Source organism: Dasypus novemcinctus, chromosome 28 (genome assembly GCF_030445035.2).
Source record: "Dasypus novemcinctus isolate mDasNov1 chromosome 28, mDasNov1.1.hap2, whole genome shotgun sequence".
In the NCBI taxonomy this organism is placed as follows: domain Eukaryota; kingdom Metazoa; phylum Chordata; class Mammalia; order Cingulata; family Dasypodidae; genus Dasypus; species Dasypus novemcinctus.
In genome coordinates, this window is record NC_080700.1 from 28,323,173 (window position 1) to 28,349,291 (window position 26,119).

At 41.7% G+C, this 26,119-nt stretch overlaps 1 protein-coding gene and 1 pseudogene across 4 annotated transcripts in view; both read right to left on the reverse strand.

The window, feature by feature from the left end:
- Window positions 1-26,119, reverse strand: part of RPS6KA2 (ribosomal protein S6 kinase A2) — a 507,583-nt gene that overhangs the window by 436,709 nt on the left and 44,755 nt on the right. The window lies entirely within an intron of this gene.
- LOC101411469 (PRELI domain-containing protein 1, mitochondrial pseudogene) lies at window positions 9,570-10,211 on the reverse strand (annotated as a pseudogene).

Genomic DNA, 26,119 nt, shown 5'->3' on the forward strand with positions numbered 1-26,119 from the left:
CACGCCAATAATTAATCTAATGATTTCAGGGTCAGGGGATCCCATGGCAGGTCTGATTCATTCAAACCCAGACAATGAGACATGAATTATAGACCCCATCCAGGACCGAGCAGGATGCCAGATGCACGGCTGGCTCATTCCCATCTCTGCAAAACTATATTCCATGGCTGGGATTCTCATGGGAGCTGTCAACAAGGAGAGTCCAAACAGGGATTTTGTGCCCTTTTTTTTTTTTTTTTTTTAAGGAGGTGTGATGGTTAGGTTATTGTGTCGACTTGGCCAGGTAGTTGTGCCCAGTTGTTTGGTCAAGCAAGCACTGTGCTAATCGTAATACAAGGGTATTTATGAACTTTAGTCACCATTGACTTTCCTGCAGTGGTAAATCATAGATAGCTGGTTATCATTACATCGGTCAGGGAGATTGCCATCAGCAATGAGTGCCGCTTAACCCAATCAGGTGAATGCCTTAAAAGGGGAAGTGATTCCAGCATTGAGAGAGAATTTCCCAGCTCATCTTTGGACAGCCAGCCTCTCCCTGAACTCGTCAAGAATCCTCATTGGACTTCCATTGCCGCCCCTGGTTGCAGCCTGCCTGCGGAACCTGGACTTGTGCATCCCCACGGCTGCGTGAGAGACTCTTCTAGAATTGCATACCATTGAAAGATATCTCTTGTTGATTCTGTTTCCCTAGAGAACCCTGGCTAATACAGGAGGTACCGGGGATTGAACCCAGGGTCTCGTACATGGGAAGCACTCAATCATTGAGCTCTATCCGCACGCCACTCTCTTAATTTTATCCACACCATCACCACCACGTGAAAACGGGAAAGCAGGATATTTTAATGTACAGAAAAGTTAGAAAATTGCCCCTAAATTTTCTGTAGCTGCATTTCTAGGCTTTTTTTTTTTTTTTTGGATTCTAAAATGGTAAAATCTCTGGGGATGAGCAAAAATGGCTGAAAATTACTTTTAAGATGTTAGAGGATGGCTAAATGTAGAGCTGTTAGAAAATCGCAACTGAAATGTGCTGATGTCTCCTTTTTAGTCGGTTCTGTTGTGTGGGGTTTGAAAGCAAGCATACCCCAGAATAACATGCCTTTGTGTTTAATCCATTCCTGTGGGTATGCACCTATGGTAGGTGGGATGTTTTAATGAGGCTGCTTCAGTTAAGGTGTGACCTGCCTCAGTCTGAATGGATCTTAATTCTATTACTGGAGTCCTTTAGAAACAGGAATGAATAGAGAGAGGACGCCCCAAGAAGAAGGTGAGAGCAATGAAACCTGACCAGGAAGGGAGAGACCAGGCAACATTGCCATGTGCCTTTTTTTTTTAAGATTTAATTTTATTTATTTATTATTATTATATTTAAAGATTTATCATGTACCTTGATATATGGCAGGAGAGCCAAGGATCTCAGACAGCCGATCATTGCGAAGAAAGCATCATCCTGCTGATGCCTTGATTTGAACATTTGTTCGGCCTCAACCCATTTCATTGTATTTGCTTTGGGCAGCCTACGAAATGAAGCCATGATGGAACCCAGAAAATATTGTAAAAATACAAACCTGTAAAAAAAAAAGTTTACCACTAAAAATTTCTGGGAGGTTTCAAAAGTCTCTTGACTCCAGTTATCGATTTGATTATATTTAATTTCCGTAAGTGATTTTTATGTTTTTTAAAAAAATTTTCTCATGGTAAAAAATATATAGCATGTAATTGGCCTTTTTAACCATTTTTGAGCGAACAATTCAGTGGTATTAATTACATCCACCGTGTTAGGCAACCATCACCACTATTTATTTCCAAAACTTTTTTTATCACCAAACAGAAATTCTGTACTCATTAAGCAATAAATGCCCATTCTTCCTCCCTGGAGTCATTTGATATTGCTTATGAATTCCAAAAATAGATATTGGATTGTGTCTGTAAACTGATTTGAGGTTTCACTTTTACTTGATTGAATTATGATGGGAGCTTTCACAGGCTTTGCAGGGCGTTGAATCCCCGCCCCTTGGTGGGTGGGGACTCACAGATAAAAGACATGGCAGGGACAGAGTTGGGAGTTTTGGATGCTGGATGGAACCCTGGGAAGTAAACATGTAGGAGAAGTACACAGAGGAATAGAGATGGCTCCTTAGACACAGCAGAGGCCCTGGGAAGAGAGACAAGCCTATCACCTGAGAGTTCACAGCGGGCCTTGTGGAGGGAGCAGAGCAGCTGAGCCTGGGGAGAATCAAGCCCTGGGAAAGAGAGATGAGGCTTATCCCAGCCTAGAGCTGATATTGGGAGAAGCTGGGACCATGGAGCCTTGAGAGAAGGCTGAACATCAGCTCCAACTTGTGGCAACAGACTTTGGTGAGGGAAGTAACTTACGCTTTATGGCCTTATAACTGTAAGCTTCTACACCAAATAAATACCCTATATAAAAGCCAACAGATTTCTGGGACTTTGCATCAGCACCCCTTTGGCTGACTCCCCAAAGCTCCCCAAAGCTGCCGGAAACCTCCAACCTGCCCTGTGTCTGTATGTATTTGCCTATTCTGGATAGTTTTATATAAGTGGAATCATACAATATTTGTCCTGGGTCTGGCTTATTTCACTTAGTATAGTGTTTTCAAGATTCATCCATGTTGTAGCACATAGCAGAACTTCATTACTTCCAGAAGAATTTTTTAAGAATTTAGCACATACAAAATGAAGAAATAAATATAACTAAAATATTATATCATAAACTGATAAAATAAATGAGTTAGTAAAGCTGGAGTTAACAGTAACACTTCCTGTTATAAGGTAAATAACAGACATTATCCCCATAAAATAACATGGTCAATGAGAGGACCAGGCATTATCTAGAAATATTTTAGATCTACTCTATAGTTATTAGGTGTCTTATATTTCTGGGCTTGATCTCTTTCAATTTTGCTGCCCCTTCATATTTTTAAAAATTCTATCATTAATATTAAATAATCTGTGTATTCCTATTCTCTGGGCGTCCCCCTGGGGGAAGATCACAATTTATTCTCTTTTAAGAAAAGGGATTGGTGTTCCTACAAGAAGCATCATCTTGATCTACAAAAATTTTTTAAAAAGTCATTCCAAAATACCCAGACTTTAAAGAAAAAGAAATTAGTGGAGAGATCGCAAAAGAAAATACACTAACAGATTCTTTAGCCAAGGCATTCAGCTTAAACTTTATTTCCTCCTAATCCCAAGACACTATTACTATTCAAAAGAAATATGGGAAGCGAATATGGCTCAAGCAGTTGGGTGCCCGCCTCCCACATGGGAGGTGCCAGGTTTGGTTCCTGGTGCCTCCTAAAAAGAAGTCGAGCACACAACAAACAGACACAGAGAGCACCAATAACAAGGAAGGGGGGAGAAATAGATAAATAAAACAAATCTTTTGAAAAAGAAATATACTGGAGCAGGCGTAGCTCAATGTTTGAGCATGCACTTCATGTGGATAAGGTCCCACGTTCAATCCCTGGTATCTCCTAAAAATAAAAAATAAAAAAGAAAGAGGTATACCTTCCTCAGTTCCCTCTCTTTGTGGTGCGACCAGTTACAAGAGCAAGCCTCGGAATTAGCAAAAACCAACTACAGGGGCAGAGCACCTTGAACAAAGCAACAACGTTTCCCCAGACCATCTGTGGGGAGATGAAAGTCACCTTGAAGGCTTCCCACCATGTCTTCCCATCTCGCCCATGCTCTAAGTCTCACGTGTGCAGTGGAGGGATGATAAATCAGCCTCAGAAACATAATCAGTATTTCTCAAGAGTGTTGTCTCATGGGCAATACCTGCAGGAAAATGTAAGAAAAACTTGTGACATCAATTATGTGCAAAAAAATAGCACTTTGGATCCTTTCCTGACTCTAACAATGGGATTCACTCCATTTCCCATGGTAAATTTACACAGCTATTGTCCGGTAATTTCATTTGTTTTCCCTGTTCTCTAGAAGGGAACTTCTAATTCAGCCCGTTACTAGGAGAGAGCCGCGCGTGTGGAATTATTTCATGCCCCTTTGGAGGTGCCTATTGCTGTTACAATCGCAGGGGGGGCAACTCAGTTCCTCAACAAAGTTAGTCAATTCACAGGCATAACTACTCCTCAGCACCCTCAAAGGACAGGCACAGTTAAAAAGAGGAAATTAAAACTTTAAAAACGAAATTTGGCTGCAGGTTATGCCAAGGGCATTTTAAATTGGTGTGACGACTTTGCTTCTGGATCCGATATGTATTAATATCAAGACACCCCAAATGGGGTCTATGAAGCACTAATAAAACAGTTACGTGTGTTTTGCTATCAGGAAAGAGATAAACCTGCTATCATTTGCATATGATATGCTCTTTCACATAGAAAAACAAACGGACTCAACAGATTAATTATTGGGTCTAACGACACGTGAGGAAGGTCACTGGGGACAGATGCGCTTTATGAAATCAGTGACATTTCTCTGTCCCAACTAACACTAACTAAAAAAATACAATAAAAAATAATGCATGATTTCCAGAAAGAGAAGCTGTGAGGTGCCCAGGCGCTAACTTAGCAGAGTCAACACTGAGCGCCCAGCGTCCCAGAGCCCATGCCTGATCCTGCTCCTGCCTTGGCAATGGGCCTTTGGGCAGACTTCCTCTTCCGTGCTTCAGTCTTCCAGAAAGCCGGTGGTGATACTAACAGCATCTGCCTCCCCTGCTTCCTGCCATTAGGTTTCTTTGCCCCTTTCCGCAGCAAAATTCCTTGAAAAAATTGCCATTTTTCTGACTCCAATTCTTTGTCGCCCAATCTCTCCTGAACTCAATTTTGCCAGGCTTTTGCCCCCATCACTCAAGCACACTGGTGATATCCCTGTTGCTAAATGCAATGGCCAAGTCTCAGTTCTTATTGTATCTGACACATTTGATCCCTGCCTTCTTTTTACTTAGTCTTGAATACCATAAATTCCCTCCAACTGGACCAAATCCAATCTTTGAGAAAATCCTGTTGGCTCTACCTTGAAAATATACTCATAATTTTTTAATAAACTTTTTCAACTTCAAAAAATAGAATAACAGACAAAAGGCAGCTTAATTATGGGAGCATTACTTTAAATAATCCTATCCAGGCCCATTTACTTGTTTAATTCTAAAAACAAACTTAATTGTTTCTCTGGTGCTCTGAAAGATGAATAAATAAACACAGATTGGTTAAATGACATGACCAAGGTCTCCTTGTTAGTGGAAAAGAAAGATAAATGCCTGATCATATTCACATCTCATAAAACTAAACCCCATATTCTTTTTTTTGGACCCTTCACATTGATAGAGTACCTTCTTTGCCTTTACTACAAAAATATTACAATATTATTGGTAATTATATTTTTAAGTTATATTAGTTGTATTTTCCCATGTAACACCATATTCTTAACACCTTGTAATAGAGGAACATTCTTACATCTGTATTATTATCTATAATCCTCATCTACCACCAAAATCATTGTATTATACTGTCCCTAGATTATCCTTGAGCAGTCTTTTAATTAATGTTGCTGAATGTATGTAGAATGGTTAATAAGGTTAATTGTAAATATCTGGAAATGGATCGGGTTGATGGTAACACATTATAATGAGTAAAACTAACACTGCTGGTTTATAAATGTGATTGTAGCTGAAAAGGTAGTCTGGGGAAGTTGATGTTCTACTCATAATTTGATCTCTTCTTACCATATCCCTAACTAGCTACCACTCTGGTCCAAGCAATCACCACCTCTTGTGATTGAATGCAGAAGTCACACTGCATCTGCCCTGGTCCCTTTCATTTTATTCTCAATATAGCAGCCAGTTAAGTTTTAACTTAACTAAAACTTAAGTTAGGCATCACTGAAAACCCACTGGCTTTCTATCGCACCCCAAGAAGTAACCAAGTCCTTACCGTGACCCAAAGGCCCTACACGGCCTGGTTCATTGTCACCTCTACGATCTCACCCCTCCTACTCTCCCCGACACCAACTCTGTGCCAATGGTGCTGGCCTTCTCGCTGTTTCTCACCATCTTCGAACAGGCCAGTGCACTCTTCTCTGTCTGAAAATGCTCTTCTCTCATAAATGCCAGACTTCCTTCCTCCCCTTCTTCAAGTCTTTATTCAAATGTCATCTTCCTGAGGTCTTCCCCGAACACCCGTCCAACATGGCAACCGTTCCACTCCCAGTTTTCCCTGTTGCACTTTGCCTTTCTACCATAGCACTTACCACCTTCTAACATACTACCTAATTTAACTAACGACACTCATGAAAATGCATGGCTCAGATCTCCAACATGGGGAACATCAGTGCCAATGGCCCCAGCTGCCCCCACTCTGAACCTGCCACTGCATTCCCAAGGTCAAGCTTCCCGTGGGCGGTTCTGCAAGGGGTGCTGGTGCAGACCCACTATGTGGAGGCATGAGACTCCTCCAGCAAGAGGCTTTGGGTCAAGGATTCCCTACTGGCCTAGAAAAACCTTTCTCGGAATTATGCTGCCCTCTAAGACTCTTCCTACCCTTTTCTTTTCCTTCCCTCTCTCCTTCACAATCCCTTCCTTGAGAGGTGAGTTATGGTCTGAAAGTTCTCTCTGCTCCATCCGTGATAAGTTTCTTGCACATCTAACCCTCTGTTGGTGCCTATTTCTTGGTGGACCTGAACCACACCATTAGTTATTATTACCACTATAAAAGATGTGCTGTAAAGCCCTATGAAATGATAATAAAATTTTTCTAAAGTATTATTATTGGTACAATAACAGACAAATAGGCCAATTAAATGGAACTGGGGGCTCAGAAACTGACTATATATACCTGGGAATTTAGCACAAGTGAGTGGGAGAAAGGCTCAGTCTTTAATTGGTGGTTTTGGGAAAACTGGATCACTATACAAAGAAAGACAAAACCAGATTCCTAACAGCACAACATGTGATGGTGGAGTCTCAGATGATTAAAGAACTAAAAGTGGAAAATTAAACTATAAGTTTAATAGAAGATAACGTAGGATAGTATTTTTGGCCCATGAATGGAAAAAGATGCCTTAAATAACAAATACCCAAAGCTCAAACCATAAGGCAAAACAAAATGTGTGGATCTGATGTATCAAAATTTAGGATTTCCATTCACTGAAGGGCAAAATGGACAAAATTAACATATGGTAGATTTATTAGATGATGTTGACAATTTTTAAGTCAACAAGGAGCTCTTATCAATAATAAATAAGGAAACCTTGTGAGTCCAAACAACTGGACAAATTAACACATTAGTGTAACCATCACAGGGACTTTAAACAAATATTAGTGGGCCTGGGACTGAAAGTATGATTAATTCAACCCTATGCACCTGAGGTTAAAAAAGAAAAAAAAGACCCTAAAGAACTCAGAGATACAGGTAATCGATAATATCACTTCGTATTGCCAAGCTTTGTAAGTTACCCTTGTAAGTCAAGGCCATCTTATGATTTATTTTATTTATTTCTCTCCCCTTTCCCCCCTTCCCCGTTGTCTGCTCTCTGTGTCCATTCGCTGTGTGTTCTTCTGCATCCACTTGCATTATCCAGCAGCACCGGGAAACTGCGTCTTTTTTGTTGCATCATCTTGCTGCATCAGCTCTACGTGTGTGCAGCACCACTCCTGGGCAGACTGCACTTTTTCATGCAGGGTGGCTTTCCTTGCAGGGCGCACTCCTTGTGCATGGGGCACCCTTATGCAGGACACCCCTGTGTGGCGTGGCACTCCTTGCGCGCATCAGCACTGCACATGGGCCAGCTTGCCACACGGGTCAGGAGGCCCTGGGGATCGAACCCTGGACCCTCCATATGGTAGACGGATGCTCTATCAGTTGAGCCACGTCCACTTCAGGAGGCTATCTTTCTAATCAGCCCCACCCAACTCGGTTACTAAGCCTATCTGGGGACTGGGTCTTGGCTATAATTGGGTACACCACTCCTCTTTCTAAATGTCCACCTTCTACCAGATCACTGATAATCCTGGGCCTTTGCACCCACATAGTAAGAGCAGTTTTTCAGTGCTGGCCTTTGTGTAGCTACTATACTCATAGTTGGAAGGGCTATCTCCAAACACCCTTCCCTGGGTCACCCTCATCCAATTCTTCTTTCTGTATATACAAATATGCCTGCTCAAAGTAGGGCTCAGGCTGGTAGATAGAGCTTCTCTTGTTGTGTTGCTCATAACAGAATAGTAACTGGTATCTTGAAAATAATTGTTCATATTGTAATGGAGAGAATCTATTGTAGGAAATGTTCTGATGCTTTGCATTCTACTTGCACTTCAATGCACCTGTAGGGAATGGACATTCCAGGGTCAAGGATGAGTTTATGTTTACACGCAGCAGTCTGTTATCACCCCAAAGTAAAAAACATATCATGACACTGATAATGGGAACAAGAAAACTACAAATTTTTGATTCTTTAAGAGTACAGTACTCTCGTGGTGCTGGAATCAATATTTACCAATTTTTTTTAAAGTTTCACATTGTGCAAAAAATTTTTAACCCATTGATCAAAAGAAAACATCCCCTGACCTTTCAAAAATAAGGCATCTTTGCCAATAGAGGACTGTCTGGTTTCTGCTACTGTTACATGGCTAAGGAATGAATAGTCTTTGTTCGTCACGTGTGTTTCTTAATAGGGTTATCACATATACGATTCCTGGAATAATAGCTTTCAAAAATTAAAATTCACTTAACAAGAAGATTATACTGAGCATAATGCATTCTTTCTCTTGCGATGCCAAAGTCGTCTGAAGATATTTTAGTACCTCTTCGGGATGCTAATTATGAAATTGAGCGGTAATTACCTGCACACTATAGACTTTAAAGTGAGTATTGGGAACTCGTGATAAAACCATGGTACCATAATCTCACATCAGAAGGCAGAGAATGAAAGCAACTGTCAGGACCTCAGGGATGTTCGGTGCACATGCCTGGGACAACCTCCCAGCCCCTGACTCCTGCCTGCAGCCTCCTTTGCCTTGGTTCTTGGTCCTCAGCTTGAAATCTGTGGCTTCCAGGCACAGAGCTGCCCCCTTTTGAGCCCCACAAGGCCCTATGGCACATCTCCTTCATCGCACTGGACACAACTGAAATCGCCTCCTTATTTGCTTACCCTCTGTTTCGTTTTTTGGTTTTTTTTTTTTTGGAACTAACTGAATCCGACAAATATTTATTGAGTGCCTATGACATGCTAGGTATTGTTCCAGGTACTTGGGACACATCAGAGAACAAGGTCATGATCCCTGCCCTACTGGAGCTTACAGTCTAGTAGTTATTGCTGTTTGCTCGGTACATCATGACCCTGGCAAGTCACTGCGCCTCCGCGTCCTCAGCTGCCCATTGGGGGAATAAGGGGCCCATCTCAGGTGTGGCTAATAGGCCTGGGGTACAGTAGATGCCTGACAGGACACCCACCCCAACCCACCACCCAAGACAGTTGGGGCTAGAGGTTGATTTTTAATAAGAAAGGACAATGGGGAAAGGATGGAGAGCTCTGAGCTGGCTTCTGTGGCGCGCTGTGGTGGTGAGGGGTGGGCGCAGGCTGTGACAGGGCTGGGCTAGCTACACAAATTGCTGCTGCTGCTGCTGCTTCTTGGTGGCTGCCTTGCTGTCAAGGTCCTTGGCCTCCTCTGAAGCTGCCAGTGCCGTCTCCTTTGCCTTCTCCTGGCTCCTTGATTGTCTCAACAAATGTTTTGGAAGGGACCTCACCTTGCAGCTTGGCCAAGATGTACTCAAAACGCTTCATTGTCTTGGTCACGTTGCTTTTAAACCTGGCCAGACCTAATTGCTGGACAGCTCTGGAGATGCCAAATAAGCTAGAGGAGACCAAGGCTTCCCGCAGATTTCAGTCCAGCCACTGTTATCAGAGTTCACACAGTGAACACAAGGTTCCTCCACCACCATCAGCTGGGCATGGTTGATGTTTTCGGTGCAGGTGGTCATGGTTTGATTCAGTGGGTCCACAACAGAACCCTCCAGGATGTGCAATGAGTGAGCCACCTTGACGGGAAACAGTCGCTCGGCCCGGCGGGGCATCTTGGTCAGGGGTCACCAGGACAGGAGCTTCTGGTCAGGGGTTACCCCCCTGTGTACTATGTCTTCCATCAAGACATGTTGGCTATAGGGATTTGGGTACCGCTGCCAGAAGAACACTTGGTCCCAGGAACTCCAGAGCATGCTCTGACCCAGGAAATACTGCACCATCGTCCCGGCCAGAGCGGGCTCAGCACCCACGCCGCATCAGGGACGCAGAGCCCGGGGGCACGCGGAGGCCAGACCAGGGCTCAGCACATGCCCGCCAGCTTCTCAGCTCAGACACTACCCGGTGGCACCCTACCCGCAGCCACCGTGAGGAGCTGTCGGGCCACGCACCACTTCTACCCTGTTTTAGTCAGAGTTCTCTGGGGAAACAGAATCGACAGGAGCTATCTATCAATAGTGTGTGATTTCATAAAATTCTCTCACGCAGCTGTGGGGATGCACGAGTCCAGGTTCTGCAGGCAGGCTGCAAACCAGAGGCTCTGATGAAAGTCCAATGAAGGTCCTTGGTGACTTTCTGGGAGTCGTTGGCTGTCCAAAAACGAGCAGGGAAATTCTCTCTGAATGCTGAAATCACTTCCCCTTTTAAGGCCTTCAGCTGATGGGGTTAAGCGTCACTCACTGCTGATGGCGATCTCCCTGTTGATGTAGATGTAATCAGCTGTCTATGCAGTAAACTCACTGATGACTAAAGCCCATAAATGTCCTTGTATTAGGAGGTGGGGATGGACAGCCACCAGACCAAGGAACCGAGAGTCTGCAACTGCAAGCAGGAGAGTCCCATCCATCAGCCATGTGGGATGGAGGCCCCCTCTCAATTAAGAGGTGGAGTGGACATCACCATCCCAGGGTCCTCAGGACTGGGGAATAAGATATGACTAGAGTAGACTTACTAACATTCTCCTACAGACTTATTGTGACTCCAGCAATGGAAGAAATTATATCATTGACGTGGAGACAGTGGCCACTGGAGTTGTTGAAGGAAAGGGGAGGGAAAAAGAGGTAAGGTATGGGGGCATTTTCAGAATTTGGAGTTGTCCTGAATGATACTGCAGGGACAGATGCAGGACATTATATATCCTGCCATAACCCACTGAATAGACTGGGAAAGAGTGTTAACTGCAATGTAAACTATAATCCATACTGTGCAGCAGTACTCCAAAATGTATTCATCAGTTGCAATGAATGTGCCACGCTAATGAAAGCGTTGTTGATATGAGAAAAGGGGGGGTATGGGGAGTGGGGCATATGGATATCTCCTATATTTTTCAATGTAACATTTTGTGTGATCTATGTATCTTTTTAAAATAAATTAAAAATATATATTTTTAAAATGTCCTTGTATTACAGTTTGCCCAGTGCTTGGTTGACCAAACAGCTGGGCACAATCAGCTGGATGAGTTGACCCACTGGCCTGTCACACCCTCCCCTTCCCCACACTGTAAACAGGTAAAAACTCAAATGATCTGCTCCTCTCTCTGGCTCTCTTGCAGGCCCTTGGCCCCTTTTCCTCCAACTTCACACCCGGCTTCATGAATTATTTTAAGCTAAACACTTACAATATTTCCAAAGACTCTACTCATTTGCATGTTTTCAAGTGATCTAATGAGCAAATCAGTCCAACAGCTTCGCACATTTTCATCTTTTAGCTTCACGGTGACATCACTGATAAGTAGGTCCGCGGAGATTTGCTGAGTTAGAAAGTTCCCCAGTCTCAATCAAAATGAAACAGTGTCAACAGAAAGAGTATTTGCTCTAAAGGTCTGAAAGTTCTCCATTAAGAACTGGAGATCAGTTTAAGACGATATGGAGAGAAGAGTCTTGGAGGTTTTGTTTCCTAATAATTCAAATAATTTAAACTAAACCGTCATCTGTCTCTAGATGCTCCCCAACTCTAGAGGTCTGTAGCGCTCGGGCTTGAGAACTAACTTGCTTTTTACCCAGTCTAGACCACTGTTGGAAACTGAGGCACAGTGGCCTCACAAGGAGAGACGCGCTGTCTCCATGGCTACGCCTGCACCCTAAGGAATGCGATAAATAAGAGTTCCCAGCAAATGGGATGAAGCTGTTAAAGGCTGAAAGAAAAGAAGAGCACATACCTTTTGTAGTGAATAGAACACTTAGACTTTGTACCTTGAGATAAGATTTTTTAAAATTCCTTGAACTATGGGTAATGCTGATAGTTAATTGCATGTTGCTGCTTGATGTCACGTAGGCTACGTGTTCCTGCTTGTTGTCAGGTAGACTGCAGTATATAGAGAGCCCTTTGTAAATAATAAAGTTGTCTGAGGAGTTACTACTCGCGGACCCCCTGATCCCAGCTCTCTCGTTCTTGCTCTTTGTTTCCTTCTCCCTTTTCTCTTTCTTTCATTCCTGATACCTTTCGGGTCCAAATCTCCAACAGACCACTACTCCTTAGAAAACCAATCCAGGTTAATCCCATTTGTTTTATCATTTTTTCATATAACATACTGAAGAGGTAGGTCAACACTGTCTGCATTTAATGAGAGGGGACACAGCATTCCTGCCGAAATGAAATGAAAGATCACACGGTGGAAACCAGTGCTCCCTGCTCCACCTGCTCTTCCTGACAAAAACCGAAAATGGTTACCTCCCCATCGAGCTTCCTGAAAGCAGCTAAAGGGAAGCAGATTTGGCTCAACAGATAGAGCGCCCTTCTACCACATGGGAGGTCCAAGGTTCAAACCCAGGGCCTCCTGACCCGTGTGGAGCTGGCCCACACTCAGTGCTGATCCCCGCAAGGAGTGCCGTGCCACGCAGGGGTGTCCCCCGCATAGGGGAGCGCCACGTGCAAGGAGAGCACCCCATAAGGAGAGCCGCTCAGTGGCGCAACAAAACGAGACACCGATTCCGGGTGCCGTGGACACAGAAGAACACACAGCGAATGGACACAGAGAACAGATGGGGGAACGGGAGAGAAATACATTTTAAAAAATAAATCTAAAAGCAGCTAAACCTATAACGAGATTCTGTGACAACTGTAGATTTGATTATAGTAAACTCTATTAGAAACAAAAAGGAAAGAAGTCTAGGTTTTATCATTTGTTTTCCAAGTTCATTTATAATACAATATCGGAACATTTACTTTCACTGTAAGAACTCTTGATGTTATTTTTTTTCTAAAGGCTTGCCAGAGTTATAAGAATTTCAAGTACATTATGGAGCAATGACATTGGAAATAGACGAGATTTTTGCTTTACCTTTCTCTAGTAAATGTACTTCAGATATTTAAGTAGGATTGCCTTGTCCCTCTAAATTTAATGATGTCCAGTACCTCATATTCTATCTGACATACAGCTGGCACCAAATAAATATTTATGGATTAGCTGATTGTCACTAATCAAATCCATGTCACTGCTTTGCCTGTATTTTGCAATTATAAACATAAAATATATTTCATGTTCTTCAGAGATATGTATGATTTTATGTCTAAATTTTTTATTTTACTGGGGTCATCTAATTGGAATTGATGACATTACTTTTAAAAAAAGATTGTAAAATCGATTATAATCAGGAACTCTTTTTAAATATTCACAATATTAACCTCCAAAGGGCAAAGAGAAAATATTTTTAAACTCGAATCTAAAAGTCACGTGAACTCTTTGATTTTAAGGTGCATTAGAGCAAAAACAAATATCTTTCTTTTAAATTGCTCATTGTTACTCTCTGAAGTCAAAGGAAACTATTTCGGAAATAAGTGCTAAACATTTCCTAGGATTTCTTTAATAGAATAGCTCACTTGAGGGATGGTATTCTGAAGTATGATAAAGAAAAAATAAAGAGGAACGCTAAAGCTTTCACTGTTTCTTGTACTGCATTCACTGAAGAATCAATGATCAAAAATCACTTTTTTATGGACACGAAATATGGATTTTAAGAATTATTTTACATTCATCTTTCCTGAGAGTTATTCCCCAGTGTCTATTTAGCACTGTGTAGGTGCTATAGGCATTCTTAAAGGGCAGAAATAGAACAAGTGTAAGGTTGACTGACCCTAGCTCCCAGATCATCAATAAAAATAGGCTCAGCCAGACTTTCACTCATAAAAGAACTCATGTATATGTCTACGCCTAAGTCTAAACAACCTGATTAGATGATAGCATTGCTGTAGGATATTATTGGAGACTTTTTGGTTTCCTCAAGTGATGGTTTTAAACATGTCCACAATTTTTTTGACAGTTCTCCATCAAGAGATGGAGTCGATGTCTCCTCTCTTTGAATCTTTGAGTGGGATTCTGTGGAGATACAGTGGACTTCCAAACCAGAATTAGAAAAGGATCCACTGCTTCTTGGAGGCCATCATTTGGAGAGGTGATGCATTATGCACACATGCCCAGAGTCTAAGTAGGATTTTATTGACACAGACACTTAATATAGACAAGGTGCTCCTGGGATCCACATACTTTCACTGGAGCTACTTGGCTTCAGGTTTCTTATCTCCAGCCTCAAGCTTGAGCTGCTGAAGGGGCTGGGTATCAGCCGGGAAAGCTTTCCAGGGGCTGTTCAGGTCCAGTGTGTAGACCTCTTGGGCCAACTCCACTGTCCAGGCCACCAGCTGCTTCACCTCATTGTCACAGTGTGATTCAACGTATCCAGAGAGTATCCAGAAAGCATGTCCCTCTAAGCCAAGTTTGGTCAGGTTCCTTCTTACGTCAGGGTGGTTTGCAAAGCTTGTGCACCAGGCTTGTGAGTCAGGACACTTCTGAGATATACTCAGCCCTATCACAGTCTGTGCAACCACATGAGATATCCCAAGAGACAACTCTATAACCTCCAGGTTCATGATCAAAGAAAAGAGGGCTATTGTTTTAAATCGGAGTGCGGTACCCAGCAATGCAGAATACCTCGTTTTCAGCAGAAACCCAAGAACGAGGAAAAGATAGGTCAGGAATGACCACAGATTCTAAACTGACCTTCCAAACCATTTAGGGAAGATTTGTGGAGGGAGTAACCAATGGACACTCACCCATAGCCCATGTCCAGAAAGTCTCCTGTATATTCCAGAAATAAACACGTTCTTAAGCTTAAGCGATTCCTGTGTGTGTAAGCCCTTGTAAATAGGAACTTTTTGCGTTTTTTTCCAATAGTTTTATTTCAAATTCAAAAAATAAAATAATAGAAAAATGCAGCTCAGCAAATTATAGAAACATTACTCCTAAAAAATTCTTTCCAGGCATTTTTATCTCATCTAATTCCAACTGCTAACTCAGTTGCTCCTCCAATCTTCAGAAAGATGCACAGATGAACACAGATTAGTTAGATGACAGACAGATCTCAATAAATTTGAAAACACTGAAATCATACAAATTGCTTTCTCTGATATTAATGGAAGAAAATTGGAAATTAATAGCAGGCATAAAAAGGGAAAATTCACAAATATATGGAGATTAAACAATGTACTCAAATAATCGGTGGGTCAAAGAAGAAATTGCAAGAGAAATCAGTTTATACATGAAAACAAATGAAAATGAGAACACAACATACCACAACCTATGGGACACAGTAAAGGCAATGAGAGGGAAGTTAACAGTCCCAAATGCTTACATTAAAAAAAGAAGAGTCAAAGGCAAAGACCTAACTGTAATTAGGATCTTCTGATGTGGTCACTTCAGATGAGGTATGGCCCAGGACAGGTCTTATTCTTATTACCAAAGGCCTTATAAGGAAAAGAGTCACACAGAGAGAAAAAACCAAAACACAAAAAAACAGAGGGAGCAGCCAGAGCTGAAAGTCATCAGAACTCGGAAGAGAAGGAGAGGCCAGGAGAAGTCGCCATGTGCATTGTCGTGCGACAGAAAAGCCAGGGACCAAGGATTGCTGACAGCCAGTCCCAGAACGCCACCATTTCTGGGAGAAAGCATCGCCTTGCTGACACCTTAATTTTGGATTTCTCCTAGCCTCAAAACCATGAACCAATAAATTCCAATTGTTGAAGCCATCCCATTGCATGGCATTTGTTTTGGCAGCTAGGAAACTAAAAGAGCCAGCAATTCAAAACACCTTGTTTTCAGCAGAAGTCCTGTAACTAGATAGGTCAGGAATAAACATAGATTCTAAAATGAACATCCAAACAATCTAGGGAAAATTTGCTGAGAGGGTAACTAAGATAAGTCCTGGGACCCTCACCCATCACCCACTTTCAGGAAATCTACATGAAAAAGCAGGAGATTAGGAAAAGAGCTTGGAGAGGGCATGTCAAAGGAGACTGTAGCTGAAATAATGAGCATTATAGAATGATTGAGGGTTTGAGGGAAGGAAAACTATGAGAACAGGGTGCAAAAATATTCTTTGAACAAAATGCTTCAATCTACTTAAAGATTAATTTCCAAGTTACAAATGTGGCAGCAGGACCAGCATATCTTCCCTTTAATCAGTTGGGACCTTCTCAAGGAAGATAGACTTACCAGCTGTAATATTTTAAAAAAGAGAGAAAGTGGGGCAGGTATAGCTCAGAGGTTGGGTGCCTGCTTTGCACATACAAGGTCCCAGGTTCAATCCCCAGTACCTCTTAAAAATATTGTAAAAACAAAAATAAAATAGAGAGAGAGTACTGTTAAAGGAACTTCCTGCTACCCCAACCCAGGAAGAACAGAGAAAAGGGCTATGGGTGCCACTCCTCCAAATAGGAGGCAGGGAATGATGACAGTGGTGAGTGGGGATGGGCAACTACAAGAGGGGTGGGCACCTTCTTAAAAGCCAGTGTGGGGACACGGACTTGGCCCAGTGGTTAGGGTGTCCGTCTACCACATGGGAGATCCGTGGTTCAAACCCCAGGCCTCCTTGACCCGTGTGGAGCTGGCCCATGCACAGTGCTGATGCGCGCAAGGAGTGCCATGCCACGCAGGGGTGTCCCCGCGTAGGGGAGCCCCACGCGCAAGGAGTGTGCCCCGTAAGGAGAGCCACCCAGCGTGAAAGAAAGTGCAGCCTGCCCAGGAATGGCGACGCCCACACTTCCCGTGCCGCTGACGACAACAGAAGCGGACAAAGAAACGGACAAAGAAACAAGACGCAGCAAATAGACACAGAGAACAGACAACTGGGGGAGGGGGGGGGGGGAAATTAGATAAAGAAATAAATCTTTAAAAAAAAAAAAAAAGTCAGTGTGTTCTCCAGGAGAGTGTGGTTAGCTGTAGGAGGGGACATTGTCTCTGGGTTCCAGTGGGAGTAACAGCAACAGTGGACCTTTTGGTGCATCTTGATCAGGTGCACGTCCCATTCATGGGACCAAAGGCACAGCCTTGTGGCTCATATCAGGAGCGGTCTGTGCACAAATAATCTACCAATTCCTTCACAGTATGTTGTGGTCAAGAAAATGCCTTGTGCTCACCATACCTCATTTCCTTCTCCAGAGCGAATCTATCTTTTCCAGCACCATCTGCAGTGAGGCACGCCCATGTGACTGATGTCTGGCCAGAGGATGTGGATAGTAGTAATGTGTCCGCTTCCAGGTTCTGCCTCCAAAACACACAATGCCCACATCGTCCCTCTTCCCCTTCTTCTGGCCGGATGCCGGGCACACGAGGGGAGGCTGGACCTGCTGGATGCAAGGAGCCTGGCCCCCTAAAAATCCCTGCAGGGGAAGTTGCCCATCAGACACCATATTGGACTGGGATGGAAGGAAGACTTGAATGTGCTCATCGAACCACTGAGCTATTTAAATACTGTATTACAGCATTGAGCCTACTTTGATTTACAGTTGCTAAAATATAGTAACACCCTTACAATTCAAATGGAATTGAAACTGAAATTCAAACTAATACACCCTCCCCAACGTGTACCGTCTGGCTTGTAATTTAAGACATCAGTTAATTCAGGAATCAGTCAAGTGTGCCAAAGGAACAATCCTCAATGAAAGCTGGCATTACCTTCACCATTTCATCCCCATCTTTCTCCCCAGTACACAGTGTCCATTAATAGGCACTTCACGAAGGTAACACGGGCCTGAAATATAATGGTGATGTCTTAGTTTGTCATGGGACTACCAATGCAAAGGAACCAGAAATGGGTTGGCTTTTATAATGGGAATTTTATTTTAGGTAAAAGCTTACCATTTCAAGGCAGTGAAATATCCACATCAGGCACAATCAGAGGTGCTTTCTTACCAAAGTCAGCTACTGGTGATCCTAGCGTCCTGCCATGTGGCAAAGCAAGATGGCGGCCATACTCTGCCAAAGTCCCCGCCTTTCCCCCAAGGCTCACTGTCTCCTGGAGCCCAGCTGTGGGTGGGCTCATCTCTTCAGCCTTGAGCTGCTTGGTGGGACCTGCCTTTTGGGGGCTTCATGCTTTAGCTTTGGCTGCTAGTGATCCACGAATCCTCTCTCACACATGCAAAGTAAAAATGGTGGTGGCTCTCTTTTTCTGTCTTCCTGTGTGTTCTCAGTTTATATAAGACCCAGCAAGAGAGCAGAGGCCTAACCAGTGTCACATCTCAGTGACGTCGTGCAATCGAAAGCTCTAAAGCAATCTAATTGAAAGTGCTCTAATGGAAGTGAACCTAATGCAATCACAAGGTACCACACCCACAGGATTAGATTAGTTTAAGAATATAATCTTTTGGGATTCAAAAAAGAACTTTCAACTGTCACAAGTGGCAACAAAATTGGAAGAAGCAATGAAAGGAATTTCAAAGGACTCATGGACACAACCTTTTTGAGCCTGCGTGTGTTTGCTTTTTCATCAAGACTAGTGGATTCTACAAATCAAAGAAGTGGATAAAAAAGCAAAGTCTAGTGTATAAAGGGTTGTATTTCTACTGTCTACTTCTACACAACACAAGAGGGCTTTGGGTATTTTCTTAATGATGCTATTGTTTTTTTATGCCTATGCTGAACAAGGCAAATTGAAGAAGTGTGATACCTTAGAAAACATGAATGTGATGACAAATGTTCAAAAGGCTTTCATCGAGATTTTTAAGAGCAAGTTAGAAATTCTTATATAACCTGACATAAGTAAAATCCTGCTTTGTTCTCCACAGTACTGCCTTTCTAAACATTTTCACTACTTTACAAACTCTTAAAGGGTCTATATTTTTTCTTAACATGCTCAGTATTTACTTTAAAAATTCACTGAATTGATCTGAATTGGAAGATGGGAATAACACCTTCCTCAATGCTGTTTCTTTGATGAAAATATGTAATAAGTGGCTATAAAATGACCTAGTCTTATTATAAAAATTTTTGTAAATGTTACTTCTTATCTGTTTTAATCTTTGGGAAGTATTAAAAAAAAAAAAAGAGAGTCAAACTATACCTTAGTAGATTATTAACAAATGATCAGGTAGGGGAAAAAAGCAAATATTTTAATTTTATACACTCATATACTTTCCTCCTGTGACGATTTAAAGCTGTGGGCTTCAGAAAAAGTATGTTCTTAGAGTTAATCCATTCCTGTGGGTATGGACCTATTGTATGTAGGTGGCAATCTTTTTTTTTTTAAGTACCAGGGCCGGGGTGGTCTTAATCCTCTTACTGGAGTCCTTTATAATTAGGATGAATACAGAGAGAAAAAGGAGAGAACGTCATGGAAGCTGAAAGCCACTAAACCCAGAAGAGAAGGGAAAGACAGCAGTTGCCACCAAGGGCCTTACTATGTGACAGAGGAGCCCAGGACCATGGCAGCTGATCTTCGGAATGAAAATATCGCTTGATGATGCCTTTATCTGGACATTTTTCTCATCCTCAAAACAGGCCGTGAAGTAATAAATTCCCATTGTTAAAAGCCAACTCATTTCAAGTCATCTGCATTTCGGCAGCCAAGCAAAATAAAATACCTCCTAAAAAAGAACTGTTTAAAAACAATAGCAAGGCACAGCTCTGCCGGACCGCAAATCACTGGCAAACACCAATGGAGCAGAATTGCCAAGGCTCAGGAACATTTCCAAGTTTAGGAGTCTACGCCCAAAACACACACGTGTACATGCTTCCTCCTAATGTTGCCATAGCAACTGAAAACAGTGAATCAGAGACTGCAGACTTTTCATTTGACTTTGTACAGAAATGGGATGAAATGTATGAGCCTTTCCAAGCAAAGGATGAAAATGAAAAGAAAAAAATGTTATTTTTCATTTTGATGGCCTCAAATAAAAGTTACAAAGCAGCCCTGAATACCAAAAATTAAAAAGCAACATCTCCTTCCTATCCCCAACACCTTAGCAATGTGATTTAAGCACTAAATGTGTAACATTACCAAGGTCCAATGATATTTACCAGCTATGAGATTCAGGAGTTTGCACGGTGACTCAGTCTAGCAAGTTTATATATTACGCACGGACTAGTACTGTCAAATGGGAAACACACAGGTAAGGCAACAAAAAAGACACACACACATACCACAAACCACAAGACAGCACAGCAGAACCTCACAAAGAGCTACATGTAAATTTAAAAATCTATCTGATATCATGTATGAATGACATACTTCAATAAAAAATTTTTTGAACTATCTGATAGCTATTAGCAACTCTATATCCGAAGATTCCAGCATGCAAGTCATCTTTTCTGCCAAATGCTTTATTTTAAATAAGTATAAACCTACAGAAAGCTTGAAATAAAAGTACAATGAACACCCATATGACTTTCACTTTAATTAACCACTTACTTCTATGACACAATATTTCTTCTATCTCTCAGTACATATTTATGCAAAAATATTTCTGAACCATTTGAAGGTAACTTGCACACATCCAGCAGGTTTTCCCTAAGAACCAGAACCATTGTCCAGGCTCACAAAAATATCATCATGCCCAAGAAATTTTAAATGAACTAATAATATTATAAAACATTCACTTTATATTCAAATTTCTCCAGGTATCACCAAAATGTGCTTGAAGTTTATATTTTTAACTTAGCATTCAATAAGAGATGATACTGCATTTTGTTTTCATGTCTCTTTAATCTTCTTTAACATAGAACCTACTCCACCATCTTTATCTTTGAAGAGTTCAGGGTGGGTGCATTATAGAATTTTCCACAATCTAAATGTCTTTATTTGTTTCCTTATGTTAGAATCAGATGAAAATTTTGTGACCTGGAAGCTGCAAAGGTGATGCTATCAATTTACTACTGCAAGATATTAGGAGGTACCTTCGCTGTAATGCTGTTTGATTGGTTGATTCGGGTGGTATCTGCCAGGTCTCTCCATTGTAAATAGCCCTTTTCTATTGCTAATTAATCGAAGAATCTACGAGGTGATATCTGAGATGACATGACTGTCCTGCTCCCCAACACCCTCTCACTCGATGGTTTTTCTTTGGGTGCTGATCATTGGGTGCTGGAATACAAGCTTGAAGATCATTGCCTGTATTGATGATGAAATTGGAGAATGAAAATAGGCAGGGGTTCTTAACAAGGGGTCCATGAGCTTGAATTAAAATGAAAGCAAAACAAAACAGTATTCTTGTTTGAACGTGTTAGTGTGGGTGTGATCTATCTAGTAAATAATACGCAGTGTAGTATGGACTTAGTAAGGGGTCTGTGGTTTTCTCCTGACTGGCAAAGGAGTCCGTGGAACCAAAAAGGTTAAGAACCCATGAAGCAGAGATTCTCTAATTCCATCATTCCCTTGTCATTTATTGATGGACCTTCTTCTACTAAGAAGAGCTTTTCTCCTTCATGCTTTTCTTTCGGTGCTACATGATTATTTTATATTCAAGGTTTTATAATCCAATGCCATCGTTATTTTTTTTTTCATGAATACTTTTCCAGTTGGAACCTCTTCAGGCCAGTTTCTGTGTCATTTCTCCATGTCCCCATTCATCCTTGGGCATTTCCTTACTTTCTGCAACAACCAAACACTCCAGCCTCATCCTGTGCTTTCTGTTCTAGACCTGAAATCAGCCATTACTCAAAGGATCCCGGTTCTTTAGATGGGGATGTGACTCTGGAGCCAGGATCTAGATGCTAACTTTGCTCATTGTTGCTGGGTGTCATTATTTTAAAGCCCGTCCAGTGGACAAAGCTGGGGAAAATGTTGTTTAATATATAAAACATTTACACTACTTGTCTTAGTTTGCCAAAGGCTGCCAATGCAATATACCAGAAAAAGGTTGGCTTTTATCATGGGAATTTTATTATAGAAAAATATTACAGTTCTGAGATTATGAAAATGTCCAAATCAAGGCATCATCAGAGGTGCTTCTCACCAAAGTTCAGCTGCTGGTCATCCTCCATCCTATCACATGGCGAGGCAAGACGGCGGGTCTGCCAGGTTCTCTACTTTCTCCTTGAGCTCTGCTGTGGGTGATCAGGCATCTCTCCCTGTGCTTCTCTCCTTGAGACTCTTCTCCATCTTTCTGCAGCTGTAAGAGAACCTAGAGTCCTCTCTCTACTTTCTTCTTTCTCTTAAATGGCAGGACAAAATCGCAGCTTCCTTTCTCTGTGTCTCTCTGTGTGTTCTCCCGCTTATATGAGACCCACCAAGAGGGCAGAGACCTCACTGTCAATAGTCCAATCAAAAGTGATCTAATCAAGGTCCCTTAACTGAATCTAATCTAATCAAAAGGCCCCATCTACACTGTGTTTGTAGGCATAGGAATGGGTTAGCTTAAGAACATGGTTTTCTGGGCTCCAAAAAGACAAACTAGGACACTGCTCACAAGCTGAAAGTATATTTTAATAAAGTACACTCAGAGGTCTCAATCCAATCCTCACTCTTTCTGTCCTTTTCAACTTCATATGAGACAGTTTTTATTCACTTCTTATATACGCATCAGTGTGGTGATTTTTGTATGTTTCTTCATCTTGACTTTTACAAAATGAGCAAGTACTTAAATATATATATATATATATATATATAACCTCCCCATTTATTACACAATATGTAGTATTATATATAAACCTATAGACTATATATTTTACATAGAGAATGTAGCATTATATATAAACCAATAGACTATTTATAGTACATATTACCTGCTATACACATACTATATTTTATGTACAGTCTTTAAGTGAAAAACTTAGAAATAAATCCTGGAAATGACTCCATAACATTTTTTAAACTAGTTTTTAATTTTTATTATTTTTTTGAGGAGGTGCTGGGGATTGAACCCGGGGCCTTGTACATGGGAAGCAGGTGCTCAAACACTGAGCTACACCTAATGCCATAGTATTTTTTAGAGATCTGCCTTCTTTTTTGAGGGCTGCATAGTATTCCATTCTGTAGATGCCATAATAAATAATCTTGTATATACTGTATTTGGGGAGATATGTCTTCAGGATACATCCCTAGAAGTGGAATTTCTGGTCAAAGGGCAAATGCACATATACTTTTGCTATAGCCACAAGGATTGTGCCAATCTGCAGTCCCCTCAGCAATATATGAGTGTCTGTTCCCCTACAGCTCAAGAACAGTGTCAGATCAAGATTTTGAACTCTTGCAAACAGGATAGGTGAAAGAGGGTATCTCAAAGTAGTTTTAAGAGAATTTTTCTTCTTATGAATATGTTTGAAGGTCATCATTTTCATCATCTCATCATTTTTGTGTCATATCCTCTGAGTGTCCCCCCTTCTAAATTTCAGGTGCTATCATGGTTGTTTTTTAAACCGCTTGCCCCCCACCTCTTGCCTCCACCCTTTTTGCCTGACCAGCTCTTAATTATCCTGCAGATTCCCATTTTTATGTCCTTTTCTCCTCGGAAATTTCTCTGAGTTCTTTCCTCTACCTCAACCTCAATTTGAATTAAGTGTCTCTCCCCTGCGTCTCGAATTATTTAATTCAACCTTGGTTGAAATTATGTTTAGTTTCATAGGTTGTAAGTGTCAGTGTAACTTAATGGAAAGCCTTGCGTGAAGGACTTTGGAAATGAAAAGCCCTGAGATGGTTGACAAGAAAATGGAAGAGGTGAGCAGAAAATGTAAATTAAATGTTCCATTTTGTCTCCATAAAGTTGTTACTGTGTATGTCTATTTACTGTGAAGAATAGAAGGCTTTATATAATTTTGAAAGAGTTGTTGCAATAATTCCAAGAAGAAATGACTTGTAACCATGAGATTATATATATGTTTGCTAAAAGAAACCACATTTCTCAGACTATTTGTTATAAAGAACTGACCTTGTTAACTTAAAATCGCAAACGATGTTGGTCTATGAGGATACGTTTGACTCCCAAATAAATAATAAGCCTGCTCATGCTGACCTCAATCATTTTGTCTAATTATGTAACCAATTGCTACATTAAAAGTGCAGTCCTTCTGATTAGTTGAGGAGCATTATTTGAAACCGTTCCTCTAATGCGTGAGCTCTATGCAAGCAGGTAAAAATTCAGTGTCTCAATCTTTAAGAACCGCACAAAGAAGGAGATAAGGAAGAGCCCTGTAGGCGGGGCTGGGCTGGCTTGGTCTTCTCTGGGGTCCAGCAGGATTGAGATTTGGGCAGCGACGTGAATGTAAACATACTTGCATTCGCAAGCTAGCTAAGCTAAGACACGTGATTTGTATGCATTAATTAGGATAAATAATACAGAATAAGCAATTTTGGAGTATTGTTTCAAATTGTTATTGTTTAATGGTTTCATTAAAACGCACACACAGGAAACGGACTTTGGCCCAGTGGTTAGGGCGTCCGTCTACCACATGGGAGGTCTGCGGTTCAAACCCTGGGCCTCCTTGGCCCGTGTGGAGCTGGCCATGCGCAGTGCTGATGCGCGCAAGGAGTGCCCTGCCACGCAGGGGTGTCCCCCGCGTAGGGGAGCCCCACGCGCAAGGAGTGCACCCATAAGGAGAGCCGCCCAGCGCGAAGGAGGGAGCAGCCTGCCCAGGAACGGCGCCGCCCACACTTCCCTTGCCGCTGACGACAACAGAAGCGGACAAAGAAACAAGACGCAGCAAAAGGACACAGAAAACAGACAACCGGGGGAGGGGGGGGGAGGGGAGAGGAGGGGAGGGGAATTAAATAAATGAAAATAAATCTTTAAAAAAAAAAACAAAAAACAAAAAAAACACACATACACAAATCAACACAGATGATCACCTAACACCTACTTAGGCATTTCTTAAACTCTTTTTCCACCCAGGGCCACATACCAGGAATTCAGGGTGGCATTTGCACGAGCAGCGTCCTTCCTTAAGCACACCAAGGAGAAAAGGGAACTGAAATGCAAGTGAGTTAGGAGCGGTTTTTGGTTGTAAGGATGGCATGAGTTTGTAACACACCTCACAATCATTTTAACAGGGGTTCGAACCTTTTTTGTTCCACAGACCCCTTTGCCAGTCAGGTAAAAAATCATGGACCCTTTACTAAGTCCACACCATACTGTGTACTATTTAATAAATATATCACACCCGCACCAATATGTCCCCACAAGAATAAAGTTTTTTGAATTTCAAGTCAAGCTCATGGACCCCTCGTTAAGAACCTCTAGTTTAAGATGAGCCATTGCAGCGTGACTCTGGTTATGAGCCACATTTCCTATTTGGATCCCCAAATAGGAAATCATCAAATTTTATGAATCCTTTGAATGAGTTGGTAAATTTAATGATCTTAGTTGTATTTTTTTTAAAGTCTCTCTCTCCCTCCCTCCCTCTCTCCCTCTCTCTCTCTCTCCCTCTCTCTCTCTTACAAATCAGAAGAGTGTCTGTCACACCAACCTCTAGGAAAATGGAGAGTTTATCCGGCCATAACCTACTGAATGTACTGGGGGAGAGTGTGAACTACAGGATAAACTATTATCCATGTGGTGCTGCTGTGCTCCAAAATGTATTCTCTGAGTGCGATGAGTGTGCCACAATGATGCAGGAGGTCGTTGGTGTGGGAGGGGTGGGGGTGGGGGTGGGGGATATACGGGAACCTCTTATATTTTTTAATGTAACTTTTTTTTGGAGATATATATATCTTCAAAAAAATACAATTTACAAAAATGATGGAGTGGGAGGTTAGGGAGTTGGGTATATGGGAACCTCTTATGTTTTTTATGTTTTTTTAAATGTTTTTTAATGTCAAGTTCTATTAACTTTAATTTAAAAAGTGTAAATTTTAAAAATTTGTTTAAAAAAGAGGGCCATGCAGTTTCAACAAAACTTCCTTCTTTTCAGGAGGCAACCACAGGCAGAAGCCCA